General features: G+C 47.0%; 1 pseudogene; it reads left to right on the top strand.

Moving 5' to 3' along the window:
- Positions 1–7333: 7333 nt before the first annotated feature.
- On the top strand, positions 7334–7505 carry LOC129716341 (U2 spliceosomal RNA; annotated as a pseudogene).
- Positions 7506–24045: the final 16540 nt, after the last annotated feature.

Here is a 24045-nt window from a genome sequence, read left to right as displayed (position 1 = left end):
GATCCCAGCAGGAGTCAAAGTGGGAAAGAATTACCTGCATTAAGGCCCTGTCCCACTTACGTGTCCTTGGCAATCAAATTACGCAACCTCGTGGTCGCGTTGAGGCGCACGGGCATCGTGTGGTCGCGCGGGGCTGGTCCCACTGAGAAGCGCGGAGGGGTATGGAGTTGTGCGCGACATCACGTGGGGTTTCTGAAATTTTTGTACCGAACAAAATCTTCGCTCGCCAACAGCCTGTCGCGGAACTGACGGCCAAAGTGGGACAGGCCCAAGACCCAGGCGCAACGCAAAATCTCACCTCAAACAGCAGCAGAAGCAGGCAAACGATCACCGAGCTCGGCCTGGGGCTCATGGCCGTTGTGGTCCGGATCCGCCCCCACTCCTACTCCCAGAGTGGGGCCAAGAAAATTGAAGATAGACACATAATGCTGGAGTAACTCAGCGGGACCAGCAGCATCTCTGGAGAGAAGCAATGGGTGACGTTTCTGGTAAAGACCCTCTTTCAGACTGAAGGAGAGTCTCGACCCGAAACATCACCCATTGCTTCTCTCCAGAGATGCTGCCGGTCCCGCTGAGTTACTCCGGCAATTTGCGTCCATCTTCAAATGACGTCACGCGCTCCAGACTGCTGTGCAGTCGAACGAAGTCGCGTGCGACCTTCGCGGGACCGTCGTGGCTCAACGCGACAATGAGGTCGCATAATTAACGTGCCAAGGACACGTAAGTGGGACAGGGGCTTTACTTTCTATTAAGCCTGCAGCCTCCTACATGTTAATGTCAATAAAAAAAAAATGTGGTTTGCATCTATTCTCCCGTTACATAAGATACCACTGTGTTTGTGGGCTTGATTAGATGAAACAGTGATCAGTAACTTGGTCCATGTGAAGCTCAGTGGTATTATTCTGAACCCTGAGTCAGAATGCTGTGGGCTGTTATCTGACTCAGGAGACTTAAAGCACAGGTTCTAGGCTGACATCCCAGAACTGCAGCCTTTAGAATCCAACACACTGCCTGCTCTCTCAGAAAGCAGCTCTCCTCAGTGCCCTGTCAAACGTATACCTTCAACCAAGCATCATTAAAGCAAGAAACCTGGTGATTAACAGATTGCCAGTTGCATTCTATTCTGTGTGCAGATTGGCCATTGCATCAAAACCAGTGACTACAAATCTGGAGCAATTCAGTGCAAATAAAGTGCTTTTGGATGTTCTAGTGTTATGGAAGGTGCAGAAAAAATAACTGCAAACTGTTTTCCCAAAAGATGGACACAAAAAGCTGGAGTAACTCAACGGGTCAGACAGCATCTCTGGAGAAAAGGAATAGGTGATGTTTTGGGTGGAGACCCGTCTTCCTTTTCTCCAGAGATGCTGTCTGACCCACTGAGTTACCCCAGCTTTTTGTGCCTCTCTTCGGTTTAAACCAGCATCTGCAGTTTCTTCCTGCACAATAGTTTTCCCCGGTTAGTTTTCGTGCTGATAGTGGAGCTGGGGTCCAAGGCAGATGGCAGAGATCAGCTGACGTAAAGCTCAGGGTACAGGGCAGCCAGCTTTGGAAAAGATCACTTTCTACTAGTTGTATTTGTGCCGCATAGTCATTATGGCATTGAGTGTATGTGCAGTCCACGTGAAATCCGTTAGACCACCGTAAGTCAAGTAAGACCCAGCTAGATTTAAACATTGGGCCAGAACGTCCAGCTCAGAACCAGCCTGCTTTCTTGGAAAGGTTTGAACAGTCAAGCCCAGCGGTTCCTCTGTGTCTTCCAAATGCACAATTTAAAATGAGTGCAGTAATATAAAATGTAATTGCAAACAAAGGATTGAAGAGCAGATTTGAATTGTTACTGCTAGTGGAAATTGATGATTTTCTGGCTGGCTTTTTACTGCCTTTGTGGTTGCAAATGTTTGAGCAGGGTTTCAATATGCAGATATACAAATCACCACCAAGAGAAGATCACTCAGTCCACCCGAGCAGTGTCCACCATTCAATATCATCACGGCTGCTCTAATTAGCTCTGTTTTGCAACTTAACCCGGTACACGCCAGTGTTTAGGCTTTAAGCTTGTGAGATGCGGTGTCGGAACTGGCCATTTGACCCACCGAGTCTGCACCTCCCAGCAGTCACTGGCACTATCCTTCATGCGAGGGACAATTTACTATTTTCACCGATGCCAATTAACCAGCAAACCTGCATGTCTTTGGAGTGTGGGAGGAAACTGGAGCACCCGGAGAAAACCCACGCGGTCACAGGGAGAACGTACAAACTCCGTACAGATGACACCCGTCATCAGGATTGAACTCAGGTTCTAGTTTATTCACACTCTACAATCTTTGCACCATTCTGCTATTTACACAGACACAGAAGTACACAGAAAATAGGTGTAGGAGGAGGCCATTTGGCCCTTCGAGCCAGCATCTCCATTCATTGTGATCATGGCTGATCGTCCCCAATATAGAAACGTAGAAAATAGGTGCAGTACGCTGAAAAGCTCCACGTAGAGCATCACGCAACACAAATAAAAACACATGCAGAGATGCTGCTTGACCCGCAGAGCTACTCCGGCTTTTTACAATCGATAATCGCCTATAATCGATATAAATACATTTCCACCATTCATTGGAGTCTGGAGCCCCAAGTGTTAGGCACCAGACAAGTGGTGGGAATAGGATGGGGTTCAGAGGCGGGTGAAGACTCTTTTGAGCGGCAACTGTGTGTGTGTGTGAGAGAGAGAGAGAGAGGCACCACGTCTGTGAGTTGCAGCCCAGACCAAAGCCAGAGGTCAGTTGTACAGAGCCCTAATGAGACCACACCTGGGGTATCTTTAGTCCCCTAATTTGAGGAAGGACATTCTTGCTATTGAGGGAGTGCAGCGTGGGTTTACAAGGTTCATTTCCAGGATGGCGGGGACTGTCATATGCTGAGAGAACGGAGCAGCTGGGCTTGTACACCCTGGAGTTTAGAAGGATGAGAGGGCATCTCATTGAAACATATAAGGTTGTTAAGGGCTGCTGGGAGAAGGCAGGAACGGGGTACTGATTGGGGATGATCAGCCATGATCACATTGATGGCAGTGCTAAGTGCGCACACAAGGAATTTTTTGTGTAGATGATAATAAACTAATCTGATTCTGAATCCGAATCAATTCCTTTCATCGTCATTTACCAAACACGAAGGATCTACTTTAATTAGATGTCCTTATAATCGATAAAAGCAGCCTCTTTCATTGAGAGGTAGCTTCTTCCCCGCATTTCTTTGAAATGAAGGAGCTGACAAGAATGAACAGTGACCAGGACTCGCATTGTCCAAGCGCTCGGAATGTCCTCCCACTGGGCTGCATGATCTCAAAAGAGCAGGACAATGTTAGGGATCTCAGAGTGTTCGGAATTCTTCACCCCAGGCAGCAGTGGAGGCAGAAGCATTGAATGTATTTAAGTTTGAAATGGACAGGTTTTAAGGCTATGGAGGAATCGAAACGTCTGAGCCTGGTCTCCAAATCTGAGGAAGGACATTATTGCCGTGGAGGGAGTGCAGAGACGGTTCACCAGACTGATTCCTGGGATGTCAGGACTGTCTTATGAAGAAAGACTGGATAGACTTGGTTTATACTCTCTAAAATTTAGGAGATTGAGAGGGGATCTTATAGAAACTTACAAAATTCTTAAGGGGTTGGACAGGCTAGATGCAGGAAGATTGTTCCCGATGTTAGGGAAGTCCAGGACAAGGGGTCACAGCTTAAGGATAAGGGGGAAATCCTTTAAAACCGAGATGAGAAGAACTTTTTTCACACAGAGAGTGGTGAATCTCTGGTACGCTCTGCCACAGAGGGTAGTTGAAGCCAGTTCATTGGCTATATTTAAGAGGGAGTTAGATGTGGCCCTTGTGGCTAAGGGGATCAGGGGGTATGGAGAGAAGGCAGGTACGGGATACTGAGTTGGATGATCAGCCATGATCATATTGAATGGCGGTGCAGGCTCGAAGGGCCGAATGGCCTACTCCTGCACCTAATTTCTATGTTTCTATGTTTCCTACACATTTCGTCTGCAATGAGGAATTGAGTCTGTGCTTTCAGTACTTTGTCTTGATACAACGCAAACCCAATTCAACCAGTCACGCACACAATGCTTTTAGCTAAGTCGAGGGATGTTGGCCACATCACAGTAAAATATTGATGCACTGGCTCTTTTTAGCATGTGAGATGGATCTCTTTATGTACACAAAGCAGCTTATAACGATCAGTTAGAGTGGGATGACTGATCTGACTCTCTACCACGACTTATCCTCATAGCCTGGATTGTTGGGAGCCATCTGGCCAATGCATGTTGTGTATTTAGTGTGCGCAGTTTAATAACAGTTATTAATAGCATTCATTAACTGCCTGGCACAGCAACATACTGAAAACATCAGCCGATGATTGAAGCCTGCTCAAGTAAAGGTGCGCCATAAATGCCAACCATCTGCATGCACTGCTCTACTCTCTATCAGACTCTCCGCTCTAAGGGCCAGGACCAGCACAATGTATTATTCAGACTTGTTAATAGGTGCCTTGTCAACATATAGGCATAAATCGTCCTGCTAGGTGCATTCAAGTGGAGCTAGCCGAGGGCTGAACGCTCTTTATCCCCCATGAGCATCATTGGTGATCATCTCTTTGGAGCCTCCATGGCTGGCTTCAGTTGGACTGTAGTACGTCCCCATCTACATCAAGGCTGGGCAGCAAAGGAGCACCAGCTTCCAATGTAAAATGTGGTTCACTTCCCCAGCCATGATGAAACCAGTTTTCAGTTCCATCCAGACCTCGAGGAGTAACTTATTGTGCATTTCGCAGCTTTGCCTTTGGCATCAGCCCAACCCCAATTGTTTGCTAAAGTTGTCTAGGTGCTTAAGTGATGAGAATTGGCTTATCCTGTCCTACATTTGCTTGTATGTTTGGCCCTGTAATGACTGTTCGACAAAAGGTAGACACAAAATGCTGGAGTAACTCAGCAGATCAGGGAGCATCTCTGGGGGAAATGCACAGGTGACGTTTCGGGTCGGGGATCTTTCTTCAGACTGACTGACGGGGGGAGGAACTGGAAGCAAGGACAAATCAGGGCGAGCAACAGATTTTATCAGGCAGGGTGATACACAGGCAGGTGACTGCTTTGCAGTTAAGTAGTTGATTGTAAAAGATTTTGAGCATGTATATGTATAGGCGCATTTCTGTATTGTTCCTGTATTGAAGGAGGACTCGCTATTTCTGTATCAAGTCAGTGCTGCACTATTGGTGTACAAAGGAATAACTACACTGTTCCTGCACCAAGGATGTGTTATGATGCTCCCGCTGGCCAGCCACCATAACGGCTGCTGCCGCCCGGCTCTCCTTCAAAAACGCCGACATTTTTCACATTTCGCTAGCGATTTTCATTGCTGCCGAATGGCGCTCTTCCACTCGCCCCCCGCACCCCCCCAGCCCGGCTCTGTCACGCTGGCAGAAGGCACAGATTTTCCGCCGTCCCTGCTGGCTTGCACTGTCTGAAAATCCCGTGTGTCCTGATGTCGTACGCAGCGTCTCGACGTCGTACGCAGTGGCTTGATGGCGTACGCCTAGCGTGTGGCATTGCGTGATGACGTCAGGCCCCCCCCCCCTTGCAACCGCGCGTTGCGGGAACAGACCCAACGGGTCTGCACTTGGTCTAGTATATATATATATATATATATGTGTGTGTGTGTGTGTGTGTGTGTGTGTGTGTGTGTGTGTGTGTGTGTGTGTGTGTGTGTGTGTGTGTGTGTGTATTTGTGAGTATGTGTATATAAACACACTGAACTTTTTTCTCTCTCGTTTATTACATTGTTTACAGTGTACTATGTTTACATATTCTGTTGTGCTGCCGCAAGTTGGAATTTCATTGTTCTATCTGGGATGTATGACAATAAAACACTCTTGACTTTCTTGACTCTTGTAACTGGAACGTGTTGCCAGGGATGGTGGAAACAGACATGTTTAAGAGGTATTTAGACAAGTACATGAATGAGTAGGGAATTGAAGTATATGGATCATGTGCAGGCAAATAACGTTAGTTTGATTTGGCATCATTGCTAGCACAGACATAGTGGGCCGTCATGTATTATGTTCTGCGCCTTAAAAATAATCAAAGTCTCCACCCTGTGAGGATAAGAGCTCCAAAGACTCACAATCCTCTAAGAAAACAAAATCCTCCTATTTTGGTATTTTACTTCGGAGTCACGTGGGTGACTTCGTGAAGAACCCCGCTTCCACGCATGCGTGTCATATCGCTACACGCATTGCAACGAGTCACACAGAGGGGAACGGCGTTCCCCAAGCGGGAGAATTTGAAAGTCGGGAACAGCAGGTAAGAGACTCTGCGTTTTCCCTCTTTTACTACTTACTTTTAGGTGGCTGCGGAAAGCCGGCGGGGAGACCCGTGGAGGGCGAGCAGCCAGCAGCAGCAACAGCACGAGTTCCCTGGAGGGGAACAACCCGAGCCCGACTTTGCTCCCGCACCGGCAAAATTCACCTCTCGGCCGGGCGGGAAGCAAAGTAAAGAGGTCCCGTATGCCAGTCTCAAGCGAGACTGACTTGGGACCAGTCGGTAGCAGCCAGCGCAGAGGCTGCGGGACAGACAGCTCGGACCAGCGGTACCGGGGCTCGAAACGCTCAGCGAGTACAGCGGCACTTATGGAGTCGGAACGGGACGTCCGGGCTGAAAACCTTCTTCACAAGGTAAGGGCCAGGGGATCTATAGGAACAGCCGGGGTTACCGGCTGCGGAACTGCCGCGAAGGACCAGGCCCGTGAATACCGGGGTCGGTCCGAGCGGCTCCAACCCGCAACGGAGGGAACGACGGTCACCAGCGGGAGAAGGAAAGTCGGGAACAGCAGGTAAGAGACCCTGCGTTTCCTTCAACTTACCTTCTAGGTGCAGACATGGACCGGGTCCATGTAAGCTGCAGAAGGCCGGCGGGAGAACCGCGGAGGAGCGGCAGCAGCAGCAGCGGCAGTCGGCAGCAGCAGCAGCAGCAGCGGCAGCCGGCAGCTGCAGGAGCACGGGCAGCTGCAGGAGTTGCGGGCAGCTGCAGGAGTACGGGCAGCAGCAGTGACACTGACAGCTGCAGGAGCGCAGGTTGTGGCAGGAGCTGGCAACGGCAGGAGCTGTAACGGCAGGAGCTGTAACGGCAGGAGCTGGCAACGGCAGGAGCTGTAACGGCAGGAGCTGGCAACGGCAGGAGCAGCATGGGCACATCGATTCCCGGAGGAGGAAAACACCTGTGCCCAACTTCGCTCCAGCACGGTGAGAAAATTCATTTTCAGCAGCAAAGGACTTGGCAGTTGACTGGCTGCAATCTACTACAAGGGACCAGTATGTGAGTGACCAGGTGTAGTATCTGTTCTTATCAGTTTAATATCTGATATGTCCCTTATCTAGGGACCATATATTAAATAAAATCTATAATAGCTGTTATCATCAGTTTTAATGTCTTATATGTTCCTTAGCTAAGGACCATATAAGTAGGAGTGCCCAGAATTGAGGGCATTAGAGTGGGGTTGACCGGCTGCAACGACCGCAAGGGACCAGTACCGTCAGTACGGGGGTGGGTCCCACGGGTCTAAGATAAAGGAGCAGCCAGGAGCGCTGAGAGCGTTGGAGCCGGGTTAAAGGAATAGATGGAATCAGCTGTGCCAGTTATCCTCCACACCGGCCATATCCACTCCACGGAAGGAAGGACAAGCTGGAGAAGGAGGACCGTGGAACAGGGGGCAGCCAGCGGCACTTGGATCAACAGTAGTGGGATCAGCGGTGCCCGATGTCGGCCCCGCACCGGCCAGCTCCATGCGGCCGAGCGGTAGGCTAGACATAAATCAAACAAGGTAGTGGACTGAGAAGGGTCCGACTTTGCATAAAACCGCCGGCAACCAGCGCCCGAGAGGGCTGGAGCGGGAAGAAGCGGTGTATGGAGCCTTGCTCCAACGTGATAACCCACAGCAGTACCTCTTTGAGGGCTGCACAATGCTTCTACCCCATCAGAGGGGAGCACTGTGGGTCAGTTCTGGGTTGACTTGCAAGAGGGGTCCGCAGAACAAAAGACAAGTGGGCAGCAGTTAAGCCCCACATGGGTACCCCGTGCGGGACCCTAGAGATCTCTAACTCTATAAAAAAGAGTAGGCAGGACCCTGATGGGCCAGAGCCTGGTAATACAGCATCCCATGATCCTAACACAGCAGGGACTCTGCTGGACATGGTGGCTGATTACTTTAACCAAGTCAAACATGGGTAGACTTGGATCCAGGATGGCAATAGTATTACTATATGTCTGGCCACAAACGCCAACAGGGAAAAAAAAATTTACAGACACTGGCCAGACATCTGCCACCTGGCAACGGTGAGGCTTTACGGGTGCCCAGTGTAAACCAATGCATTTGGCAGCATATGGGGACGAACATCAGGAACCAGGACCTCAAGATCCAGAGAACCTTAAAGGGATTGACGGAAGGCATCATAGAATACACTCGCACCCTGGCCTAAATGTAGGTAACCAAAGACCATCTAGACGCACTAGCTCTGTTTAGTAATATGCAATATGATCTGAACTACACATGGAAGGCGGCCATTCAGCCAGCACTGGGACCCCAAAAAATGCTACCATTTGCAAACAAAGAACCGTGAGTGGACAAAGCCAAGACACTGGGGCTCATCAAGGCCAGCGCAAGGGCCTATTTTGGAGCATGATACCGGCCACAGGCAACGCCATAAATAATGTGGCTCATACCAGTGGCAGTGCTAGAAATCAATAACCCGCAGGATCCTTTTTTAGGGTATGGCCAGGGTGGCCACCCTGGAAGATGCGGGAACCTCAACCTCCCACACAACCCCGAACAAGAGATATCAAACCAGAACCTCCTTTGTCAAATAAACCAAGGAAATAACACAACCACCGGTAACCATGGAGGTAGGTGGGTGGGGTTTTCTTCTGTTCAAAATAGGGACCTATGATGGTAGGGGAGGTTACAACACTACAGTTATGTATGGTATATAATCACTACAGATTCATATAATCTCAGCAGTATTCAGGGTTATCTGATAAGATTTACTCATTCCAATAACCACAGTACAACATACACCAGAAGGGCATTTTGTCCTTACATAAACCAAACAATCTAAAACCCACATGGTCTACAAAAATTGTACACAAAAGATGTGATTGAGCATACTTTTCATGGAACATTAGAATTGTATCAAACATATTTATTAAAAATAAATAGAGTAGGGTTGCAGGATTATCATTGATTTTAACCCTAAACACATTTGTTCTAGATATTCATTTTAAGATGGATACTCTTTTTTCTTGATAAGACTTGGTGTCAGCTGCGGGTTTTCTATATGGCAGGCATTGACTCAAAAGAGGAACTTTGGCAATAGAGCTTACAATAGGGGCAATCATTAGCTCCAATATTATTTACTAAAATTCTAAAACCAGCTTGGCATTGTTATGTAACAAAGCCATAGGGTGATGTATTTCCCCCGTTCGGCCCCATCAATGGGGTACTAGGGATAATTCAACTACACTCGGCATCTGGAATTCTCAGAGTTCCGACTGACCTTCTAAATCATGGTATTCGGTCATACAGGGGATGGTTTAGAACCATGTTCCCTATTGTACATAGCCAAAAAATTATTAATTTTCCAGTGACTGGAGGCTGTCATCCATGCCATAAGACTATGGATTATGGATTTATAGAGGCTAAAGACCCACTGCACGGCATTGGGCTGTCAGACAGGACGATGAATCTCATCTCATCTGCACTAAGACTGTCAACATGGAAGCAGTACCTTTGGACATCAAGAAATGGGGCATATACTGCTTGGACAACAACCTCGACCAAAAGGCCAAGAACATTCTGGCCGTATCGGAATTTTTACAAGCCTCCATTATGATAATCGATGGAGCTACAGTGCCATCAATAGTGCCACAAGTGCACTCTCCAATTACCTATCACAAGGAACGGAGCGGCACGCGGTGGGAACGCACCCCTGGTAAGAAAACCAGGTACTCCGAAATCTGGGACGTGGGTGTCGTTTCTCAACATGCTGAGGAGCTTGTAGCTCATAACAGCGTTGTCACTTCAGTAACAGACCAGGAAGATGGTTATGCTCATGGTGTTATTTACCGCACAACAAGTCCAGCCATTAAGCAAACTGAGCCTGGACTCCCTGATCATCTCACCGAGAAACTGGTGTTGTCATACAGGATTTAATAAAAGAAAACAGATCGGGTTTCCTCAGGTCAAGTGTTTGAATTGATGGTACACCCATATGGCAAACGACGGTGTATAGCAAGACACATCTAACAATATATGGAATATACTAAGAACATTCGAGGTCAGAAAATGGAGTTGTTTATCTCTTAAAAGAAACCGCATGAAAGGGTCACGACTCAAACTATATTAGGTGGCTCAAATAGGTCCTAAAAATGACACTAATGTTTTAACTCTCATTCCACCAGGGCTGCAGCAACATCCGCAGCAAAAATTTGTACAGGTACCCACAGACCAAATCCTCAGAATGGCAGGATGGTCATTCAAAAAGGGGTTTTCCACAGGTTTTTATAATAAACCAGTTAAATTTTGGAGCCATCATTTGTATTAAGAAGACATTTTATGTCCAACAATATAATTGCCCGAAAGGTTACAGGGCTATGATTCTCAAATTTAAAAAAAAAAAAAAAAAAAAAAAAAAAAAAATTGTTATATAATTTTTTCATTATACCACACAACTCTTTGTATAATTGTGTTTTAAAATTACTAATGATGCTCTCTCCCAATACCCAAGGCAGTTGTGAAGCATGGACTCGTTCCACGGCATGAGGTCACAGAGCTTTGAAATCTTCACGAAGTCACTCACGTGACTCCGAAGTAAAATAGTAAGATTAAACGAGAACTTACCAGTTTGAAGTTTGATCTGTATTTTATGAGGAGTTACGATGAGGGATTTCGTGCCCTCCGCTCCCACCCTCTTATGATCATATCAAAAACTGGTATCTCTTTGATAATCTTACTATGTTAGATCATTATGGGTTCCTGTGACCTCACACCGCTGCTTTGAAGAATGACACGCATGCGTGGAAGCGGGGTTCTTCACGAAATCCCTCATCGTAACTCCTCATAAAATACAGATCAAACTTCAAACTGGTAAGTTCTCGTTTAATCTTACTATTTTATTTTAAACAATAGCCTCTCATTCTAGATTCTCCCAAAAGGGGAATCATCCTGTACACATCCAGCCTGTCCATACCCTGCAGAATCTTCACTGAATCTTTAGACTTCAGACTTTAGAGATACAATGTGGAAACAAGCCCATACACTAGCACGATCCTACACACTAGGGACAATTGACAATTTTACAGAAGCCAATAAACATACAAACCTGTACATCTTTGGAGTATGGGAGGAAACCGGAGCACCTAAAGAAAGCCCACGCGGTTACATGGATAACGTATAAATGCTGAAGTAAAAGCACCCGTAGTCAGGATCAAACCCAGGTCTCTTGTGCTGTAAAGCAGCAACTCTATCACTGCGCTACTGTGTCGCCCTTTACAAAATGAATCCACCAAGTCCCTTCTCACTCTTCTAAACTCCAGAAAATCCTGGCCTCACATTCCACTATTCCTGGTGCAAAAATCTGCCTGACCTCCTGGTTCAATCTGTTCTGAAATGCTTACAATGTGTTAGGTTGAGGTTTCGGTTTATGCTTAGGTTTACTCTGGGCACATGTACTGAGTTAGTGAAAAGCTTTGTGTTACATGCTATCCAAGCAGACCAAGCACACCATGCATAGATACATTTAGGAAGGAACTGCAGAAGCTGGTTTATACTGAAGATAGACACAAATTGCTGGAGTAACTCAATGGGTCAGCCAACATCTCTGGAGATGGGATCCAACCCAAAATGTCACCTATTCCTTTCCTCCAGAGATGCTGCCTGACCCATTGAGTTACTCCAGCATTTTGTGCCCATCCATGCATAGACACAATCAGTTCAATCTCGAGTACAATAGATAGAGCCAAGGAGAAGAGCAACCGAGTAAAGATAAGTAGCTTCTTTAACCAACACTGTGGTCAGGTCTCCAAGTGTTATCTAACTTCAATTCCGCAACGGTGGGCTTTGAACTTGGGTTTGTATATTGTTCATCCCGGCCTTTGAATTATTAGTCTATTACCTTAACGAGTGTGCGGCCACCCTGCCCTAATTGAGCAGTCTCAGTGATCCCTTTTCACCAGTCATTCAGCAGCTCTGCGGTTATCTAATTCCTGCAGCTTGCCTGTATCTGTGCTTCAGCTTGACATAGCTGTGGTGCTGACGGTGGGTGTTCTGCCAGACATTACTCTTACGGAATGTGGTGGACAACTGTTCTTCCTGCACCGATACAGGAGCAGATGGCACATTATGAGAGAAACAGCACGTCAGGGCGCTGATATTAATTGCTCCATTATGAGCAAGAGCGTAATCGCTGTGTGTGAAGTGGTTCAGGCCAGATCACAGCGCAATCAGAATAGCTGAAGTACACAATTAGCATCATCAGTTCTCCATTTCACCCAGGCCATTCGGACAAGACCTCCGACGGCTTTCCGTAGCAGGGCTTTACAGGGCTTGTGTTGGAAGGAACTGCAGATGCTGGTTTACACCGAGGACAGGCACATAATGTTGGAGTAACTCAGCGGATTAGCCAGCATCTCTGGAGAAAATATCTTGGTGACGTTTCGGGTCGAGACCACTCTTCAGCCTGAGAGGCTACATGTGTAGGAAAGCACTGCAGATGCTGGTTCAAATCGAAGGTAGACACGAAATGCTGGAGAAACTCAGTGGGACAGGCAGCATCTCTGAATAGAAGGAATTGGTGACATTTCGGGTCGAGTCCCTTCTTCAATCCGAAGATTGAATTGATCCGAAGATCGGATTGAAGAAGGGTCCCAACCCAAAACATCACCCATTCCTTCTCTCCAGAGATGCTGCCTGTCCGGCTGAGTTTCTCCAGCATTTTGTGCCATTATTCAGTGGAAACCAGCACCTGCAGTCCCTCCTACACATTTCGTCAGCTTTGAATATTTCAGTTGCCCAAGGTTCACTGCTTTTAGGGAATATAACTTATGCCCCTGTCCCACTTAGGAAACCTGAACGGAAACCTCTGGAGACTTTGCGCCCCACCCAAGGTTTCCGTGCAGTTCCCGGAGGTTGCAGGTGGTTGCCGGAGGTTGCAAGTAGTGGAAGCAGGTAGGGAGACTAACAAAAACCTCCGGGAACTTCCGGGAACCGCACGGAAAGCCTTGGGAGGGGGCGCAAAGTCTCCAGAGGTTTCCATTCAGGTTTCCTAAGTGGGACAGGGGCATTAGTGTCTACACTGTATGGACAGGAGAAAGCATTATTATTCCAGTTCCTAAGTACTTAGTTCAAATGTTTCCTCTAGTTCACTACTAGGGCAAGTAACTTGTCAGAATTTACACAATTGAATCAGGTGGCTGAATTAGATTAGCAAACTGAGTTTATGCCAGACATAATTTCACACTTTAATCACCAGTGTCATCCAGGTGAATGGTGTTTATTTGCACAATGGGATATGAGAGTCGCTCCTTGTTTATTCAGTAAAGATGACAATCATAATTATGAAGCATTATAAAGCAACTGGCTCAAGCCAAGAGTGTTTAATGGTCTTCCAGTAAGTACCGACAAAGGGACAATGAAATTCTTACTTTCTGCAGCTGGCGTGACACAGTGGCACAGCGGTAGAGTTGCTGCCTCACAGCGCCAGAGACCCGGGTTTGATCCTGCCTATGGGTGCTGTCTGGACGGAGTTTGAGCATTCTCCTTGTGACTGCGATGCAACTCGGGAGTGGCGTCGGCAGATTTGTCCGCTATAACCAAAATCCTTTATAATGGGCTCCATTAAAACGAGGGTTTTGTAAAAATTTTGTAAAAGTTCATTAGAATATTTGTCGACTCTCTCCACTGCCGTAACATCGATGAAGCCAATGGATCCCCAACGCCCCCTCCTGAAGTCAACAATCAGCTCTTTGACCTTGTTAACATTGATAGCAAGATTGTTCTTCTGGCACCATTCACTCGGGTTTTCAATCTCCCTCCTGCACGTTGATTTGTCGTTACCCGTTATTTATCCAACACTGGCATCCCCGGTGAGTTTAAAGATGGCATTTGGGCAGTGTCTAACTACACTGTGTATAAAGAGAGTAGAGCAGGAGACTGAGCACACAGCATTGAAGCAAGTGCCCAACTACACAGTGTGTAGGAAAGAACTGCAGATGCTGATTTAAACCGAAGATAGACACAAAATGCTGAAATAACTCAGCGGGACAGGCAGCATCTCTGGAGAGAAGGAATGGGTGATGTTAAACGTTGAGACCCTTCTTCAGACTGAGTCAGGTGATTCACTCCCCAATACGTCACCCATTCCTTCTAACTACACAGTCGTGTGTACAGAGACTGTAGCAGGGGACTGAGAACACACCATTGAAGCAGTGTCTAACTACACAGGCATGTGTATAGAAGAGCAGGGGGTGGAGCACACAGCCTTTTCGTGCTCATTTATTAATGGTTATCGAGGGGAAAGTGGTGCGACCAGTTCGTAATGATTGTGTGGTCTGCTGATGAGGAAGTCGAGGATCCAATTTTATAGAGACCCAGTTCCCTGAATTCAGTGACAAGTTTGGAGGGGATGATGGTGTTGAATGCCGAGCTGTAGTAGATCAACAACAGACTGACATATGTGCTCTTATTGTGTTGGAAGGAACTGCAGATGCTGGTTTAAACTGAAGATAGACACAAAAAGCTGGAGTAACTCAGCGGGTCAGACAGCATCTCTGGAGAGAAGGGATGGGTCTTCTTCTTCTTGCGAATGAAACATAAACCAATGTAATAGTTAGATCTCAAGCCGGGTGTTGAGCAGCCAGGTTGTTGTCTCTGCGTCAATGTCTACCAGGCCCTGAGCTCCATTTGGTGGGTGGTAGAGCGGGCACCCATAGATGACATGGTTGGCTGTCTGTTGTTCTGCTTCAAATTCACAAGCTGGGCTCTGGCGGAGCCCCCATCTCCACACGCTGGCACTGAAACGCCCAACTCCAGTACCAAGTCTGTTGAGCTTCACCCATGCTCCCCTGGGGAGGCCAGACCCTGGGCAGTGTTTATCTGACGAAGAGATGTAGCTGTGTAATGGAGATGATGGAATGGGTGATCTTTCGGGTTGAGTGTGCAGAAGGGTGTCGACCCAAATCGTCACCCATTCCTTCTCTCCAGAGATGCTGCCTGTCCCACTGAGTTACTCCAGCTTTTTATGTCTATATGTGTTCTTATTGTCAAAGTGAATAATTGTCCAAGTGTAAATAATATCCTTCAGGGAATGAAAGATGTAATCCATGCCCAGTCTGGTGTATGTGTGAGGTTGCACAAATGAACATGGTCGAATGTATGTCACACATCCAATGACGTCCACCAGCCACTAAAGGCAACCAGTTAATGCGGACATGTGTACACCACATTCAATTCAATTCAATTCAATTCAACTTTAATGTCATCGCACAAATACAAGTATGAGTACAACGAAATGCAGTTTTGCGTCAGTCCGTAGTAGTTGTGCATAAAGAAATAAAAAAAATAGAAAGAGAGAAGAGACAGAATAATCAAAAATTACAGAATAATTAAACAATGGGGACGGAGGGACCGGAGAAATCTATTGGCGGGACTCCGAGTTCAGCAATGTGATTGTATTGTTGTAGAAGCTGTTCCTCATCCTACTAGTACGTGACCTGAGGCTCCTGTACCGCCTCCCTGATTGGAGGAGGGCAAACAGTCCATGGTTGGGGTGTGAGGGGTCTTTAATGATCTTCCCAGCCCGTCTCAGACACCGTTTTCGGTGCAGGGCATCCATGGCAGGGAGCGGAGCACCGATGATGTGCTGCGCGGTTTTCACCACCCGTTGTAGTGCCTTCCTGTCCGCAGCAGTGCAGCTGCTGTACCACACCGTGAAGCAGGTGGTCAGGATACTCTCTATGGTACAGCGGTAAATGTTGGTCAGGATCCGGGGGGACAGGTGGGCTTTCTTGAGCCTCCTCAGGAAGTAAAGGCGCTGCTGTGCCTTTTTGATCAGCTTGGAGGTGTTGAGGGACCAGGACAAATTCTCCGAGATATGTACTCCGAGGAATTTATAGCTGGAGACGCGCTCCACCTCAGTCCCGTTTATATGGATGGGGGTATGACTGCCTCCTCTGGTGTGCCTGAAGTCAACAATAATCTCCTTCGTCTTTTTGGTGTTGAGGACGAGGTTATTGTTGGCACACGAGGCTGTCAGGTGCTGGATCTCCTCCCTGTAGGCTGACTCATCGTTGTTGCTGATCAGTCCTACCACCGTGGTATCATCAGCAAACTTAATAATGGTGTTGGATCCGTGAGCTTCCTCCTCTCTTTCTTCGATCAGTGTAACCCTCTCTTTCCTTCTCACTCATACATGTGTCCATCCTCTGCAAACGTGTTCATACTATTAATTTCAACCACTGCTTGTAATGGTGAGACTATATTCACACTTGTCGAGGCAAAGATGGTTTTCCCTACTGGATTCCTTGGTGACTATCTTATCGTGATGAACTTCAGTTTTGCTCTTCCCCAAAGGTAGAAACAGTCCCTCTGCTAACGCTTCCTCAAAGTCATTCATAACTTTTAACATCTATTTTTGATCTCCCCTCAGTCTTCTTTGCTCAAGGCTAAAGACCTAATGACCTTTTTGGTTTAGTTTAGAGATACATCGAGTAAACAGGCTCTTCTGCTCGCCAAGTCTGCGCTGACCAGCGATTCCTGCACACTAGCGCTATCTTACACACACTAGGGACAATTTACAATTATACCAAGCCGATTAACCTACAAACCTGTACGTCTTTGGATTGTGAGAGGAAAACGGAGATCCTAGTAAAAATCCACACAGGTCACGGGGAGAGAGTACAAACTCCACACAGGCAGCATCCGCAGTCAGGATTGAACCTGGGTCTCTGGCGCTGTAAGGCAGTAACTCTACCGCTGTGCCACCTTGCCGCACACCTCCACAGGTCAGTAATAATTGAGTATGGACAATAAATCAGAGGGCATGGGTTTATAGTGAAGGGAGAACGGTTTATTAGCAACATGAGGGGCAACCTTTTTACGAACAAGGTGGTAGGTATATGGAACAAACTGCCGCAGGAGGTAATTGAGCTATCTACAACCACAACGTTTAAAAAAAACATTTGGACAGGTACATAGGTAGGATACGCTGAGAAGGATATAGGCCAAATGCAGGCAAGTGGAACTCATGTTAATCGGGCATGTTGGTCGTCATGGGCAAGTTGGTACAAGGACCTACTTCCACATTGTGGGACTCTTTGCCTCTAATACATGGTCTAAACAATGGCCAGCAACATCTACAGTAGATCGTGTGAAAAACATGTTGAAAAAAGTGGGTATTTATTACCTATGCTCATTTCACCAACTTGAGGAAGAACATGAGTCAATGTCATCAATAGGTCTGCTGTCTCATAAACTCCATCACTGAAATAATTTTTTTGTAAAACTTGATATATTGCATTACTTGTTTAAAGTCTCTGCCGTGGTGAGATTTGTGCTTGGCACTCCAATTTAATGGTTCGGGTCTCTGGACATTAGTTCAAATATATGAACCACCATGTTACTATTCCCACACGTTATGCTTGATCCCAGACTGGTTTATCCTGCCAGATGGCCAGTTTGAACCATTATTGTTTCCTCCACTTTGTTTTCCAACTCCCTCTATTAACGTTTTTGGTTACTTTTTATAACTATTTCTTGACCTTTAATTATTTGTATCCTTGGATCCAGATCAAAAATCTCTATGCTCTCACCTAAGTATCTCATTTAGATAATACCCTGATTTATACATAGATACATAGACGCATAGACAATAGGTACAGGAGTAGGCCAGATGGCCCTTCGAGCCAGCATCGCCATTCAATGTGATCATGGCTGATCATCCACAATCAGTATTCCGTTCCTGCCTTCTCCCCATATCTCTTGATTCCGCTAGCCTTAAGACCTATATCTAATGCTCTTTTGAAAGCATCCAGTGAAGCCTCCAATTGCTTCTGAGGCAGAGAATTCCACAAACTCACAACCCTCTGTGTGAAAAGGTTTTCCTCATCTCAGTTCTAAATGTCCTACCCCTTATTCTTAAACTGTGGCCCCTGATTCTGGACTCCCCCAACATCGGGAAAATGTTTCCTGCATCTAGCCTGTCCAATCCCTTAAGAATTTTATATGTTTCTACAAGATCCCCTCGCATCCTTCTAAATTCCAGTGCCTAGTCGCTCCATTCTTTCATCATATGTCAGTCCCGCCATCCCGAGAATTTGGTTCTGAAAAAGAACCACCTGACGTTGGACTCTATACCCTCCTGCTCTTTCTATATTCCTTTATCCCTCTGTAACATCCTCTTATTATTTACACTACTGACTGTGCTTCCAACTTGATTTCATTTGCATGCTTGGATATACGATTTCCTTCACTTTCAATCAAACTGACATGAACAAGCTAATAGACACAAAGTGCTGGAGTAACTCAGCTGGTCAGGCAGCATCTCTGGAGAAAAGGAAGAAGGTTTCCAACCCGAAGCATCACCTATTCCTTTTCTCCAAAGATGCTGCCTGACCCGCTGAGTTACACCAGCATCTTGTGTCCATCTTTGGTATAAAACAGCATTTTCAGTTCCTTCTTAGAGATGTTAACAAGCTGATTCATATCAGATGTCAGATATTGGTTTAGAGCAAGACAGTGCTTTAGAGTTTAGAGTTACAACGCGGCAACAGGCCCTTCGGCTCACCATCTGCACTGACCAGCGATCCCCACACACTAACACTATCTTACACACTAGGGACAATTTTTTTTTACCAAAGCCCATTAACCTACTAACCTGTACATCTTTGGAGTGTGGGGGGAAACCGGAGCACCTGGAGGAAACCTACGCATGTCATGGGGAGAACGTGCAAACTTCATACAGCCTGCACCCGTAGTCATGATTGAGTGGTGAGTGGCTGGTGCTGATAGTGTCGGAGATATGTTGCAATGCAAGATTCAGTCGACTCATCTGAACCTTCTGCTTTAGGTTGCCATAGCTCAAAGAATACTGGGCAACAGCGAATAGCCTTAGCTAGGGCAAGGCAGGTGGACGATGGGTCCTTTCAGATTTTCCCTGGAAAAGACGTACATTGAGTTGGCAACGTTTTCTCCTGCTTCCACACAGCCGGCTGGAGTGAGAAGCAAGGAGCCATCTGGTGTGAAGGAGAGTCGGCGAGGTTGAGAGGTACTGTAACAACATCTAAAAGTCATTTGGACAGGTACAGAAGGATTGAAACAACGAAACAGAAATATAGGTGCAGGAGTTGACCATTTGGCCCTTCGAGCCAGCACCGCCGTTCAATATGATCATGGTTGATCATCTAAAATCAGTACCCCGTTCCTGCTTTTTCCCCATATCCCTTGATTCCTTTAGCCCTAAAAGCTATATCTAACTCTCTCTTGAAAACATCCAGTGAATTGGCCTCCACTGCCATTCATGGCAGAGAACTCCACAGATTCACAACTCTCTGGGTGAAAAGGTTTTTACTTTCAGTCCTAAATGTCCTACCCCTTATTCTCAAACTGTGACCCCCTGGTTCTGGACTCCCCCAACATCGGGAACATTTTTCCTGCATCCAGCCTGTCCAATCCTTTGAGAATTTTATCTGCTTCTATAAGATCCCCTTGTAAATTCCAGTGAACGCAAGCCCAGTCGACCCATTCTTTCATCATATGTCAGCCCCACCATCCCGGGAATTAACCTGGTGATATGTGCTGATATGGATATAGGCCAACTGTGGGCAGGTGAGACTAGAGCAGGTGGCACAACCTGAGAGTCTTTGACCGCCATGCGGTGCATCACGGAAGCCTTTTACCGCCACGCGGCGCATCATCGAGGCCAACTCACACCCCAGTCATTCTCTCTCCTCCTTTCTCCTGATGGGCAGGAGATACAAATGCTTGAAGGCATGTAGCTCAAGATTCAGCAACAGCATCTTCTCCACTGTTATTAACTGATAGAGCAAAGGGGAAGATACAGAGTGCGCAATATAGTGCGCAGCTTGTAGCATACCAGTTCCATAGTTGAATAGACCTCTCACAAGCAAAGAATGAATTCTCAATATTCCAATCGATCTTGTTGCGGCCATGTGCTATATCTTATCTGGATTTTCTCAGTAGCTGTAATGTTCTATTCTGCACTCTGTTTATTTTCTCTTTGCACTTCCTGCTGTTCTCATCGTTTTTTATCTGCAATCTTGGATATACGATTTCCTTCACCTTCAACCAAACTGACATGTTCTCATGATTTGGAGAAACAAGGAACTACAGGTGTGTTCAAGAAGGAACTGCAGATGCTGGAAGATCGAAGGTACACAAAATTGCTGGAGAAACTCAGCGGGTGCAGCAGCATCTATGGAGCGAAGAAAATAGGCGACGTTTCAGGCCGAAACCCTTCTTCAGACTGGTGATACTACAGATGCTGGTTTCCCAAAAGGGGCATCTGAGGAAGTGTCCCGACCTGAAAAATCATCTACCCATGTCCTGCGGAAATACTGTCTGACCCATTGAGTTAATCCAGCACCGCAGCCCCGGCTTGCCCACTGCGGACCAGGGACTCACTCACCGAGGACCGAGGACCCGCTCGATATGCCCAGCTTCCCCATTGTGGACTCCGAACTCGGCCCCGAGCCACCGGCTTCGACAGGACCTGCGCCACAGAGAGTGAAGAGGAGCCCGTGCCGTCGAGAGTGAAGAGGGCAGCCGGGAGCAACCGCCAAGAACACAGGGGGACCTGTGAGCGTAGTGGGGGGGGGGGGGGCATCGAGAGTGTAGGGGGACCGATGAGACTGTAGCGGGTGCTGCGCCGCCGAGAGTGAGGAGGAACATCGCGAGCAACCACCAAGAGCATAGACGGACTGCCAAGCAAAGATTATAGAGGAACAGGCAGAAGATGGGATTGTTCAAGTCAAGTCAAGTCAAGTCAAGTTTATTTGTCACATACACATACGAGATGTGCAGTGAAATGAAAGTGGCAATGCTCGCGGAACAACAAAACAACCAAACAAATTATAAACACAATCATAACACACATATTATTTCACATAATAAATAATAGAAGAAAAACGTTCTGTAGAGTTAGTCCCTGGTGAGAAAGGCGTTTACAGTCCGAATTGCCTCTGGGAAGAAACTCCTTCTCAACCTCTCCGTTCTCACTGCATGGCAACGGAGGCGTTTGCCTGACCGTAGCGGCTGGAACAGTCCGTTGCAGGGGTGGAAGAGGCCTCTCATGATTTTGTCTGGTTTAGTGACCTTTTGTCACTTTGTCGGTGCCAGAAACGTGGCAACACTTGTATGCTGCCTCGGTGAGGTCTGTTGCATAATTTTATCAGGTTGTAAGCAAAACAAAGCATTTCATTGTCCCTAGGTACACATGACAATAACATATCATTGAATCATTTACCTGGATAGCTCTGAAAACAAAGATTGTCCACTGTATCTCAGTGCACATGACAATATTAAACCAATACCTATATCGCCGCAGCAGGTCAAACAGCATCCGTGGAGGCAAGAGAATAGTTGTGCTTTATGTTATGACCTTGCATCAGGACTGGGAAAAGTATCTGGGGAGTTGAATAATTGGAAGCGTGAGGAAAGCAGGAAATGGAAAGTGACTGAGGATTATACTTCAGTGGTAGAAGCAGTTCAGGCTGTGAAGGTCGGCTGCCAAAGCACTGGGAAATTTTCTTCATTTGAAAATTAATGAGCTGTTAAATCAGCTTTAAACAAGGTCTTGTTTAACTTAGTGAAGCAACTCTGTACTTTAGCAAATATCTTGTTAAAGACACCTGCATCTCCTGCACCTTCACTGCAGTGGGCAGCGACCTGATACAGTAACAGAAGCAAGGGGAAGGTAAAGCTTGTAATCTCAGAGTCAGGATCCTGCACATGGAATGTGAGCCCATTAATCCAGTGATTTACTGTCCTGACAAACATCTTCAGTGACTGCTGCTGCATTGATTCCTAAATTTAAGTAAAAAATACACTTCTGAGGAATGTTTTTGTTTAATGTTAACCTGCAATGAACGCCATCCACATTCGACCGTACGACCACCCCCCTTCCCCCTCCTCTCCTCCCTCTTTCCTTCTCCTCCCACAGTGGCGCAGGGCTAGAGTTGCAGCCTTAAGCCCCTGTCCCACATACGTGTCCTTGGCACGCTAATTACGCGACCACGTGGTTGCGTTGAGGGCGCGACGGTCCCGCGAAGGTCGCGCGCGATTTCATGCGCCCGCACAGCCGTCTGGAGCGCGTGACGTAATTTGAAGATGGACACAAAATGCTGGAGCAACTCAGCGGGACCGGCAGATCTCTGGAGAGAAGGAATGGGTGACGTTTCGGGTCAAGACTCTTCTTCAGCCTGAAAGAAGGGTCTTGACCTGAAAAGTCACCCATTGCTTCTCTGCAGAGATGCTGCCGGTCCCGCTGAGTTACTCCTGCATTTTGTGACTATCTTCAATTTTCTTGGCCCCGCTCTGGGAGTAGAAGTGGGGGCGGATCTGGACCATAACGGCCGTGAGCCCCAGGCCGAGTTCGGCGATCGTTTGCCTGCTTCTGCTGCTGTTGGAGGTGAGACGTTGCGTCGCGCCAGGGTCTTGGGCCCGTCCCACTTTGACCATTAGTTCCGCGACAGGCCGTTGGCGCGCGAAGATTTCGTTCGCTACAAACATTTCGGAGCCCCGCGCGATACCGCGCACAACTACATACCCCTCCGCGCTTCTCAGTGGGACTGATCCCACGCGGCCACACGATGCCCGTGCGTCTCAACGCGATGGCGAGGTAGCGTAATTTGCGTGCCAAGGACACGTAAGTGGGACAGGCCCTTTACTCTGACTATGGGTGCTGCCTGTAACAGAGTTTGTACATTCTCCCCGTGACCACGTGGGTTTTCCCTTTCCTCCCACATTCCAAAGATGCACAGGTTTGTGGGTTAATTGACTTTTGTAAATGGTCCATGGTGTGTGGGACAGAATTAGTGCACTGGTGATCATGGTCAGCGTAGACTCTGCGCTGTATCCGCGCTGTATCTCTAAACAAAACTAAACTCAACCCACATTACCGTAATTCTCATTTTAAATGTGTTGCTATTGATGTTGCATTTGGAAAATTTAAGCTTGGTACCACTCTGAGCAATCTGTCGAATGGATTAACAGGCATTAGTAAAAGTGCTTGTTAAAAGCCAGTAATGAGGGTCTAAGCTTGCATTACGGAGCTCCGCAGGCAAAACGAATATTGAGCATTTCACAAAAGCAAAATGCGATGGATTGAGTATTTCCACTTGGCATTAGTGAGTTTAACGAAGGCACAGATTTGGAATCGGCAGCACAGTCACCACACAAGTGAAAAATATGCAGCAGATATGTCACAGTGAGCAAGAGTAATAGGCGTGTGTGTCACAGGGTAGCAAGAGAGGGGACACTTTCCCCAATTGTTTTGTTAATTTGTTTTGCAAAGCTTGAAGCTTTTCTGCAGAACAAGGACTGGTATTTTACCATCGTTAATGCATTGCTGTTTCCCTGGGTCAGCTATTTTGTTGTTGTTGCTAAAATAAGCAAGCAGAGTGTGTGTGCAGAAGGCAGGGAGGTGCCTGACTCTCAGTGAGAGCTACCCCGGGCATTGAGACTGCAGCATGGCAATCATATACCTTGGGCACGGAGGAAGAGCAGCACCTGAACCGGCCAGCATTCAGCGGGGAAGCTGTGACAAGTTGCGCCACCTGTCTTTGTGGACGTATATGGGCACACTTTGCCATCTGCCTTGTCCTGATGGCAATATGTCAACTCTTCTGCCATATGGGCAGCTTTAAACCAACTCTGGGTGCCTCAGGAGTCAGCAGTTTTGCCTACTGGACGACAGGCCTATATTTTCTGGACAATGAAAGG

The sequence above is a fragment of the Leucoraja erinacea genome, chromosome 2 (assembly GCF_028641065.1).
Source record: "Leucoraja erinacea ecotype New England chromosome 2, Leri_hhj_1, whole genome shotgun sequence".
Taxonomy (NCBI): Eukaryota; Metazoa; Chordata; class Chondrichthyes; order Rajiformes; family Rajidae; genus Leucoraja; species Leucoraja erinaceus.
This window is presented reverse-complemented; position numbering and strand designations above follow the sequence as displayed.